Genomic DNA, 10,746 nt, shown 5'->3' on the forward strand with positions numbered 1-10,746 from the left:
ACTACAAGAAATATGAGTATTGGTAGCAGTTCACCGTAGCACGAATTCACGAAGTGCTACTAATACAGTCAAAATTGGATCATAATTCTATGGTAGCACTAAATTCGTGCTAGCAAAGATTTTCATTAAGCTGAGACCCAAAAATGACTTTTATAGCGGGATATTTATGTTGGAGCCAAAACACTTAGCCAAATTTTCTGATTTTGGCGGATCTACACTTTTTTTTTTTTGCTAAAGTCATTTTTTCGTTCATCACCCACCAAAAAAATAAATTATTCTCATCAATCTCTCATCGATCTTCTGTTCTTTCTATTTTCAGATCTCATCTCCCCTCTGTTCTTAATCATCTGTCTCTCTATCTTACTCTCCTAACCTCACTCACACCCACACGATTTCTCAACACAGACATCTCTCTCTGTTTCACTCTCCTAGTCTCGTCTTCATCTTGTTCGAGCACTGGTATGTTGCAGAAAGTTCGACGAATTCGACGGATCTAACCGCGCTCGCACCGGATTCGTGAGCCGTCTCGAAGTTCCCAAAGTATCCGACTGTAACAGTCGTAATCTCTCTCTCTCTCTCTCGTCCCTTTTCTCTCGATAAGCCCTTAATCGAAGGTCTTTATTGATTTGTTATTTTGCAGAGAGCAAGTATGAAAAGGTGACCTTGAAGCATAACCACATGTTCCTTATAAAGGTTAAGGAGCACCAAGAAGGCAAAGGATGCTAAGAAGCTCGGGCTTAACCGTAACCATGTGTAATCTCTGTCTCAGATTGAGATTGTAGTCAGCTTGACCCTTGACTCAAGCGTAAACCTTTCTCCGGTTTGTATAATCTCTGATTGAGATTTTAGATGAAGGGTTTGCTGTTCTGATTCTATAACTCTCGAAAGATCTCTTCTTTTGCTCTCTTGATTAAGGATTCGTAGATTATTGAACCATGGAGACTCGGTGATGGATATAAGGAGTTCTTTCTTGATGCCCCAGACTCGGTGAAGGTATATACATTGATAACGAGATGATTTGTCTTTGATATATTCAATCATATCTTTGCTGTGGGAATGTTTGTAGTTTACCTGCAGGGTCCAAACAATCAAGGTCATTGGCTTGTTAAATCTATTCAGTGTGTACTTGATATTCTAAAGAATGCTGATAGCAATGCTGAGGTTACTTTGGAGTTTTGACTCCATTACTCTTTGTTCTGTTTAATTGAATTGGCCCTTGTGTTCAGGGATGCTGGTGTCTCAGCCATTGCTTCCCACCTTACCCGTTCCATGGCAGTCAGTACATCGTTTGGTGGGGACTTCAAGGTAGTTCTTAAACTGATTTTATATTGTGTCTAAAGTCTATCTTTGCAAGATTGCTATTGACATCATCACTTTTTATCGTATCAGATTTGGGTTTGCAACAGTGAGAAGAGCCAGAAGGCTAAAGACTCTAGCTGAATATGTCATGCAGTTGGTTCTTATATGTAATATCTTTTATAAGCATTAGGAATCTTAAACATTCACAACTGATTCACGGATGGGAGTAAGACCACCTCCATCGGAGGGTGTTAATGAGAAGTTCTTAAAAAAAACCAAAAAAATAAATGAAAAAAGACAAAAAAGGAGAGAACCGATGTCTAAAACAACATCTTTAGGATCGGTAAAACAACATCTCTCTCTTCATCTTCATCAATGTTTTTCTTTTTGGTTTGAGAAATCTCTTGATTGATGTTGGTAGATTATGGGGTAAGACGACAAATTGGGTCGGATTTAGGGTTTCAGTGGTGTGGGAAGGGAGGCATCTTGTAGATGGAACCGTGGTTGCTATCAAGGAGATCGCCATGTCGGAGATTTTCATCTTGAGGAAGATCAATCACCCCAACATTATCCACTTCATCGACATGATCGAGGTTCGTCTTCTTTTTCTTTTTCCCATTCGTCTTCGGGTAAGTCCAGACTCGACTTGACGTTTCCCCTGATACCAACGTTGTTGATTAAGACGTCGATGTTTCCAAAGATGTCCCAAGCTTGCTTGACTAATTTTTGGATGGTGGCTGCGTCTGAGGAAACGTCTAGCTCGAGAGGTGCGGCTAGTTTGGTTTTTGTTGGAGAGAAGGTGTTGTTGATTTCGGAGCAGAGGGATTGGAGACGGTCGAGACGGCGAGCCTGCGATGATCTTGCAGCCGGCTTTGGCTAGATCGAGACAGATCTCTCTTCCTTTACCGGAAGAATCTCTGGTTAGAAGAACCACTTTGTCTTTAAGCTCGCACCATGGCTCTAGTTGCTTCAACACCTAATCAATAAAAGACAGAAACATATGAATGGTGTTACAAAATGAAACACGAGATCATATTGTTTCTCAGTGTGAAGCTGTCTTTTTCTCTGAAGTCTCCAGCTGGTTCGTGTAAGCACTAAAATAATTAGGTTTTCTGAATTTTATTATTATAGTATAAGAGATAGGACTCCCATAATAAGTGGTAAGGTAGTTGACAGATAATGATGATATCGAGTTTGAGTTGGATCCAACTTGATGTTTGATGTGTGATAAGAAGCATAAGATGATAGATAAGTGTATGGTTCATATGCATAAGTTCCATGGTTTCTTCATTCCTGATATCGAGTACTTGAAAGATCATAAAGGGTTTCTAACCTACGTTGACTCTAAAGGGATGTTGTTCTGTCTCATCACTTCAGCCTAAAGATCTTTGTTTTTTATTAACTCCTTACATTGTTTCTCTTACAGGTGAAGAGGGAATTCATTTGTCTGTTACTGCAATGAACTGTGCCATCCTTTCACTAGTTTGGAAGCTGTTCGGAAGCACATGGAAGCCAAAAGCCAGTGCAAAGTGCATTACGGTGATGAAGAAGATGCAGATCTAGAAGAGTCTGAACTCCTACTGTCAGAAAGCAGTGCCTTTCCATGTCTGAACTCCTACTGTCAGAAAGCAGTGCCTTTGCAATCATTCAGATTTCAGAATTGAAAAAGAAAATTTGGATTTTTATTAGCCTTTGGTTGACTGCAACTACACATCTTTGTTTTCTACTACTTCATGGATCGCCTCTGCATCTTATGTACACCTGCCTTCCTTCACATTGATGCAGGTCTTGACCTTCTGCTTGGTCTTCTTCGTGAAGGGGAAGGTGTTGCAGCTCGTGTCCTGGAGAATTTGGGTGTAGATGCTAGCAACATACGGACACAGGTAATGCCGAGTCTGTTTTTTAGAAATGTCGAGTCTGTTTGTTGTTGTCTTTGTTTGTCTCTCGTCTGATCACGCTTTGTAATTCATCAATCGTTTGGTTAAGTTATAAAACTTGAACTTGTTGTTGTCTTGGTTTGTCTCTCGTATCACACTTTGTAGTTCATCAAACCTTTGGTTAAGTTATAAAACTTGAACTTGTTGTTGTCTTGGTTTGTCTTGGTTCATCAAACTTGTTAAATCATTCTACTTTAAAAAAAAAATATTTAAGAACCCCTATAAGGTTCTCCCATTGAAGGAGAAAAAAATTATTTGTACTAACAAAGGTTCTTAACTTCTCAAATTACCTTATTAACTATTAATTTAATCATAAGAACCTATTAGAGGTTCTAATGGATGGACTTGCTCTAATGTATTACACGTTGGGGAGGTTTATGTATATTTTGGTGCACTCTACAGCACTTGAGATGGTTTAGTTTATTAATTATCCAAGAACATACAAGATATATAAATGTATATCTAAAATACTATTAATCATACTATAAACCCTTAATTTTTAATATTTCATCATAAAATCCAAAGATACCAACAAATAATATGATATAATTAAAATCTAACACTAATAATAAACTAGAAAATTTTTTTTGCTTCAAGTTCTAAACCCTAAACATACCATAATTCCAACATCCAACACTTACAATAAACTTCAAAATGAACATTTGTAGAAATATATAACTAAAACAAAAGCATATTACTTTAAAAATATATAAATTTTCAACATGTAATTTTAAAAAAAAAACAAAACCTAAACCTAAACCCTAATGTTTGATGTCAGTGTAATACTTGGAAAGATTCTATGTAAGATGTATCTATTATGAATTTAATGCAATATATGTTTTAGTTATAAATCAATTTGCAATTTGCAATTTATAATTTATAAAATATAATCTTAAATTTAAATTCTAAATCTCAAACACTAAATCTTTAATCTACCCCCTATATCTAATACCCCAAACCTCAAACCTATGATATAAATTTAAAAACCAAACTCCAATTATATTCAAAAACTCAAACCATATACTTGATCCTAAATCTTAACCATGTACCTAATAGAACTTATATCCAATATATAAAAAAATTTAATAGTTAAAATCCTATTTTTAAAAAGATTAATTTCATATTCTAAATATATACTTTAAACAATCATCCCCCAAACTTTAAACCCTGAATGATAAATCTAATCTCCAAATTTATTTATTTTCATTTTAACTCAAAATCTTAAATGTAAACTTTAAATCTATTTCCAAACTTTAATTTCTGATTTTCAACTTAAACCCTAAACTCTATTTCATATACCTCAATATCAATAACAAAGTTTAAAATTTAAAATTTAAAACTATAAATTTAATTCTAAAGATTAATTTTTAACATTTAAATTGTGAAATCTAAATCTTATTTTTTTCTCAAAATTTTATCATAAATATTCTATATATTAAACACACAAAATAGAAAAGGAAAAAATGGTGTTCCAAGAAAAAAAGAATAAAAAAAGAATTAACAAACCATATAGGTTTGTGGGGACTTTAAATATAGGTTTTGTGGGGACTTTAAATATAGGTTTTGGAATTTAGACTTTGAGTATATATTCCAAACCATATACAATAACTCTAAATCTTATACATCAAATCATAAAATCCAAACATCAAATTTAACCTTTTCAAATTTAAACACCAAAACCTAAACATAGATACTAATCAAAAAAATTCAAATTGTATTCTCAAATTTTACTCTAAACCCCAAACCTAAGACTCCAAATAAACTTTAATCATGAACATTAACCTTATATTTAAAACTTTTAAATTAGACTAAACTTTTAACTTTAATCATAGTCATTAATCAAATCCTATATTATAAATCTATTATTTAAATTTAAATTCATTTGTTTAAACCCCATATAAACCCATTCATATTTAAGTGAATTAGAAGCTTATTTGATGACCAAAGAAAAAGAATTAACAGCTTAATTCTGATTGGACCAAAAAGTGAGGCGTGGATCACCATTTTTCGAATCTCTGCCGTTGGTAATATTAATCTTACGGCTCAGATTAATTCACTATTAATATTTTATGTTTGTTTTATCTCTTTCTTCCTTACTTCCTCCTCCACACGATTCTATACTTCTTATTTTCTTCTTCTGTACCTCTTCGATCTCCTCATCTAATCTCATCTCTCTTATCCTCTTCCCATCTCTCTTTCTCCTCTGCTCATCTTTCATTTACTTTTCTTCTTTCAAGCAAATGGATCTGAACGAAGAGGATTACCACCGTCATGCTTCTCACCACCATGCTCCTTTCTATTCGGTTTCGCCCTTCACCACCACCACCACCGCACGCTCGTCAACACCACCACCAGTCACGTCTCCCTCTCTCTCTCTCTCTCTCTCTCTCTCATCTGATTTTTTTTTGTTCTTGGTAAAGGAAAGTGGAGGAGGCACATGATTGATGAATGAGGCACAGGAGATTGATGGAGGAGGTAGCAGTGGTGGGTCGTGAGCAGAGCCGGCTTGAATGTTGAAGACGAAGAAGCTCGGTGAGGAGGCGGCAGGCGGCGGAGAATATACATTAGGTTTAGATTAGGGTTAGGTATATTTTTAATTTGGTTTAGTATGCTAAACCGATTTTATTTATTAATAGTTTGAATCTTTTTTATGTTTGTGTTTTGAAATCTGGGTTCCGCGGAGGAGACGGAGGGAAGGAGTTAGGGTTTTCTTAGATTTTGTTTTTAAACCTGGTTTGTATGTAAACTGGTTTAGTTTGTAAACTGAAATTTTTTGTAATCTGGTTTAATTTATAAACCGATTGTAAACCAAGATTTTAATATAAACCAAAATCATTTATAAACCGGTTTAAAATATTAGCTATTCAGTATTACCTAGAATATAAACGTCATAGCACAAGTAAAACGCTGTATTATAATATTCAATGGCACAAAAAAATTGCTATTAAATGTTCAAAAATCCAAAAAAAACTGAGTTACAAAAAGGTATTCTATGACAAAAAACAAATGTCATAACAAAATATTTTATGGCACACGAAAAGTGCCACATAAAATATTTAAATAGCGAAAAGAAATCGCTATAAATAGGTATAATATAACATAGGACCAACGCTATAATATCTGTATATTGTTACAGCACGCGAAAAACGCTACGCTAGAGGGGGATCTATTATAGCTGCGGCTGTCACGGCGTTCTTCGAAACGCTATGAAAACGATATGATAGCGTTTATCGGGTGCTATTAATACCGATATTTCTTGTAGTGTATGCTCTCTTCACCACTTGGTTCTTTGGTTTGAAGCCTAATGCAATGTCTGGATGCTCTGCGAATATCTTCTTCACTAAATCAACCTGCAAAGGAGACTATGTTTAATTATGCTACTAAAAGAAGGAACCTAAATTTATACGTCATGAAGACACCCTACAACGCATGCAAAGTTTTTTATACAAAAAGCAGATTCTTGTAACTTACATGAGAAGCAGAAACCTGAAAACCGTTGATATCCACAGTCTCTTTCTCTGATACATCTTCGCTGTCTCCGTCCACAGCTTCAATCACATTAATGTAGACTTCAATGATGAGACTGTCCTTCCCCATAAACCCTTCCTCCTTAAGTTCGCTAAGAGGAAATAACTTTTCGTATCCCCATCCTGGATGCTCAGCCTCAAATGTGCCTTGTAAAACTGTGAAAAAAAGTTATTCACAACTTATATTTTTTTTTGATAAAATGTGAATTTTATTTACCAAAAAACTGGAACGGTTTCATACAACTGCTCGGCGGAGCTAAGAGTAAAAAAAAAAAATACGATGTTTATGTATATACAGTTTCTACTTCCTGAAGATTCAAACATTCTTACGTGTTTACCATCGATCTGCGCACATAAACAAATCTTCACTATACACTTCTTAAAATTTATACACTAAAACTAGCTCTCTAGTTTATATATTGGTTTGTATATTCCAAACAAAAATCACTAATAACAGATGGAAAAAAGAGAGTCAAGAAGGATAAAACTTCATTACTGTTTGATCTGCAGTGCTCTATATTGCGATGATTCAACACGATGAAGTAAACACTAACATTCCTTTTCCATCCAATTGGCAATGATTTAGGTTTTGCAATGCGCAGAAATACAGACAAGTGATCATCAGCAAGTTCACATCCCTTGGGATAAACGTAGAGGAACCTGTAACAAATATTAATTAAACCCTTGTTAATAAATGCTACGTATAAATCGAATACATCAAATCTTGGAGAAGAGAATTAGGTTTTGAAGAGTCTTCTTGTTGTTTTGCCATTCGCATCCGCCAGCAACGAAAACCTTAGACAATATGTGATCAGCTTTCTTCTTCCGAAACTCCTCTATCTTAAACCTGAAACTTGGATTTTGACTCCACATGTTTGATCAATGTGATTTCAAGAGTTCGAGAAGAAACTAATAACTCTCAGAAACTATGTTTGAGACTTTCACACATGAAGCCCTCTCTGCTTATTATATAGGAGGCAAACGATAAAGCAACAAAGTCTGATCAAACCCCTAGCTCAATAGGAAAACCAAATTCTTCTTCAAAAAATAATTAACTAAAAGCTATATCTATAAATAAAGAAACTATTTCTAGATCTTTATCTTTGTTTTTATTTATTATTTCTATATATCCATTAATTTAAAATTTATTATACAAAAAAAGTTCATGAGGGAATTACCAGAAGAATTCAATTGAATTCTAGTATAGGGTAATTAACTAATTACTACATTGCTGTGAATAATCATGTTGTGAATAAACCAAAACTTGTAGAATTTTTGGATCAAATCAAAACTTATAGAATTTTTGTTACAATATAATTAAACACTAGATTTTGATTTGCGCTTTTAGATTATTTTTATTAATAAAATTATTAACATGTTTGTTAGTTCATAATAGAAACCTAAGCATGATTAATGGGATTCTTAGAGTAGGGTTCTTAGCGGAATATAAGAAACCGTCTCTTAACTTTTAACTAAAAAAACTAAGAACTCCACCTAAGAACCCCCATTAATCATGCTCTAACATATTTACCATTGAAACCTAACATCTCCTTCTCAGTTACCTCTCCTTCATGAACAATTTCAATCACTTTTACTCAGTTTGTAATTATCCAGAAACTCTTTTTCCTTAAGTTGCTAAGCGGCAACCTTTTTGAATAACCCCATCCTGGGAACTGATTGCAGAACAAGTCCATTCTTATTTAGGAAAGAAACATATTGGTAAATATATTTTTTTTTCTTTTTCAGCAAAAATCATGTTGTGAATAAACTACCAGAGTTAGACGCGAATAAACCAAAACTTGTAGAACTTTTGGATCAAACCAGAACTTATAGAATTTTTGTTACAATATTATTAAAAATTTAGATCAAGCTAAGCCGCAGGTCAGGAATATATGAGATTATGTTATCGTAGCTTAGGATTCAGAAAGCAAGAAAAAAACACACAAAACAAAACCATTGCAGTGTCTTCTTAATAAACTAACAACTAGATTGTTACATCAAGCTGCCTCGTTAGAGCAACAAAAAAATCATCAGAAGCAGTTTTGCCCTTCTCCTGGTCCAGTTTCGCTTTGAGAACAGACACCATCATCTCTAGCTTCTTGACGCTTTCCTCGAATTGTTGGACTCTAAACCCATCAGCATCATCTGCTTTCTTCTTCTCCAAGGAAACATCCTCAAGATTCTTCACACGTTCCTCACGTTGTTGGACCCTCGAACCATCAGCATCATCCTTCTTCCTCTCCAAGAAATTATTCTCAAGCTTTGACTTCAACCAGTCAATCCTAACCCAGTTCTTCCAGCTCACTCAACTCGCCTTGAGAGATGATTAAATCAGCCTCTGAGTGGCTCTCTGAAGGCTTGTTTAGTGTATTGATAAGGCCAAGAAGGACATTCATGTATGCTGTCTTCACCACTTGGTTCTTTGGTTTGAAACCTAATGCAATATCTGGATGCTCTGCGAATATCTTTTTCACTAAAGCAACCTGCTTAGGAGACTATGTTAATATTACTCAAAGAAGGAACCTAAATCTATACGTCATGAAGCAACCCTACAACGCATGCAAAGTTGTTTATTCAAAAATCTGATTCTTGTAACGTACCTGAGAAGCAGAAACCTGAAAACCGTTGATATCGGGAGCCTCTTAATTTCTCTGATACATCATCGCTTTCTCCGTCTACAGCTTCAATCACATTAATGTAGACTTCAATGCTGAGACTGTCGTTTCCCATAAACCATTTCTCCTTAAGCTGGCTACGACGAAATGCCTTTGGGAAGCCCCATGATGAAGTCTCAGCGTCCAACACTTTGCTTTCCACAACTGTGAAAATAAAAAACATCAACCGCATATTTTTCTACGCATATAGTTTTTTTTTTTTTTTGATAAATATGTGAATTTCATTAAAATGAAGCTAATTTGTACAAACAAAAAGTTAAGCAGTTAAGCCAAATGATGCCAAAAAAAGATTAAAAAACATCAAAAGACTTATAAGTTGCGATTTTAAATCACCAACTATCGGTTCAAGCATATAGTTTTTTTACTTCTTGAAAATTCAAAACATTAATTCTTACGTGTTTACTCTCGATCTACACATAAACTAATATTCACTATACACTTCTAAAATCTATATGTATACACTAAACCTAGCTCTCTAGTTCATATATTGGTTTGTATATTCCAAACAAAAATCACGAATAACAGTTGAGAATAAAAAAGAGCCAAACATGGAACTGGAAGGATAGAACTTCATTACTGTTAGATCTGCAGCGCTCTATATTGCAATGATTCAACGCGGTGAAGTAAAAATTAACATTCCTTTTCCATCCAATTGGCAGTGATTTAGGGTTTGCAACTCGCAGGTACACAGAAGAGTGATCATAAGCGTGAAGATGTCCCTTGGGATAAACGTTGAGAAACCTGTAACAAATATTAAACCTTGTTCAATTAGTGCTACATATATAATCGAATAACATTAAGAGAGGTTTTAAAGAGTCTTCTTGTTGTTAATTTTACCATTCGCATCCGCCAGCAACGAATACCTTAGACTATATGTGATCACCTTTCTTCTTCTTCCAGAACTTCTCTATCTCAAACCTGAAGCTTGGATTTTGACTCCACATGTTTGATCAATTTGATTTCGTGGTTCGAGAAGAGACTAATAACTTTCAGAAACTGTGTTTGATACTTTCACACATGCAGCCCTCTCTGCTAATATAGGATGCAAAAAGAAAAAGCAAACAAAGTCTGAAACCCTTAGCTCAATAGGAAAATCAATTTGTTTTTCAAAAAATAATTAACTAAAAGCTATATCTCTAACAAAGAACTATGTCTAGATCTTTATCTCTGTTTTTATTTATTCTTTTAAAAGTTATATATATATATATATATATATATATATATCCATTAATTTAAAATTTATTATACAAAAAAAATCGATGAGATATAGGGCTGGGCAAAAAACCTGGATCCGAAAAACCGAACCGA

General features: G+C 34.3%; 2 long non-coding RNA genes and 1 pseudogene across 3 annotated transcripts; 1 reads left to right on the forward strand and 2 right to left on the reverse strand.

Moving 5' to 3' along the window:
• On the forward strand, positions 1-5,826 carry LOC106436669. 2 transcript variants are annotated; one of them, XR_007321894.1, is made up of 3 exons: positions 1-2,386; positions 2,726-5,590; positions 5,657-5,826. It is a non-coding gene; the product is annotated as an uncharacterized LOC106436669 (long non-coding RNA). The 2 variants fall into 2 exon arrangements; XR_007321895.1 differs by lacking the exon at positions 5,657-5,826 and having other exon boundaries at positions 667-1,642; positions 1,721-2,386; positions 2,726-3,388.
• Positions 5,827-5,947: 121 nt separating this feature from the next.
• On the reverse strand, positions 5,948-7,687 carry LOC106436664. Its single transcript, XR_007321896.1, has 3 exons — positions 7,260-7,687; positions 6,708-6,919; positions 5,948-6,586 (listed from the first exon to the last, which is right to left on the reverse strand). It is a non-coding gene; the product is annotated as an uncharacterized LOC106436664 (long non-coding RNA).
• A 978-nt stretch (positions 7,688-8,665) lies between these two features.
• Positions 8,666-10,382, reverse strand: LOC106436666 (annotated as a pseudogene).
• Between the last annotated feature and the right edge of the window lie 364 nt (positions 10,383-10,746).

This window comes from Brassica napus, chromosome C4 (genome assembly GCF_020379485.1).
Source record: "Brassica napus cultivar Da-Ae chromosome C4, Da-Ae, whole genome shotgun sequence".
Lineage (NCBI taxonomy): Eukaryota > Viridiplantae > Streptophyta > Magnoliopsida > Brassicales > Brassicaceae > Brassica > Brassica napus.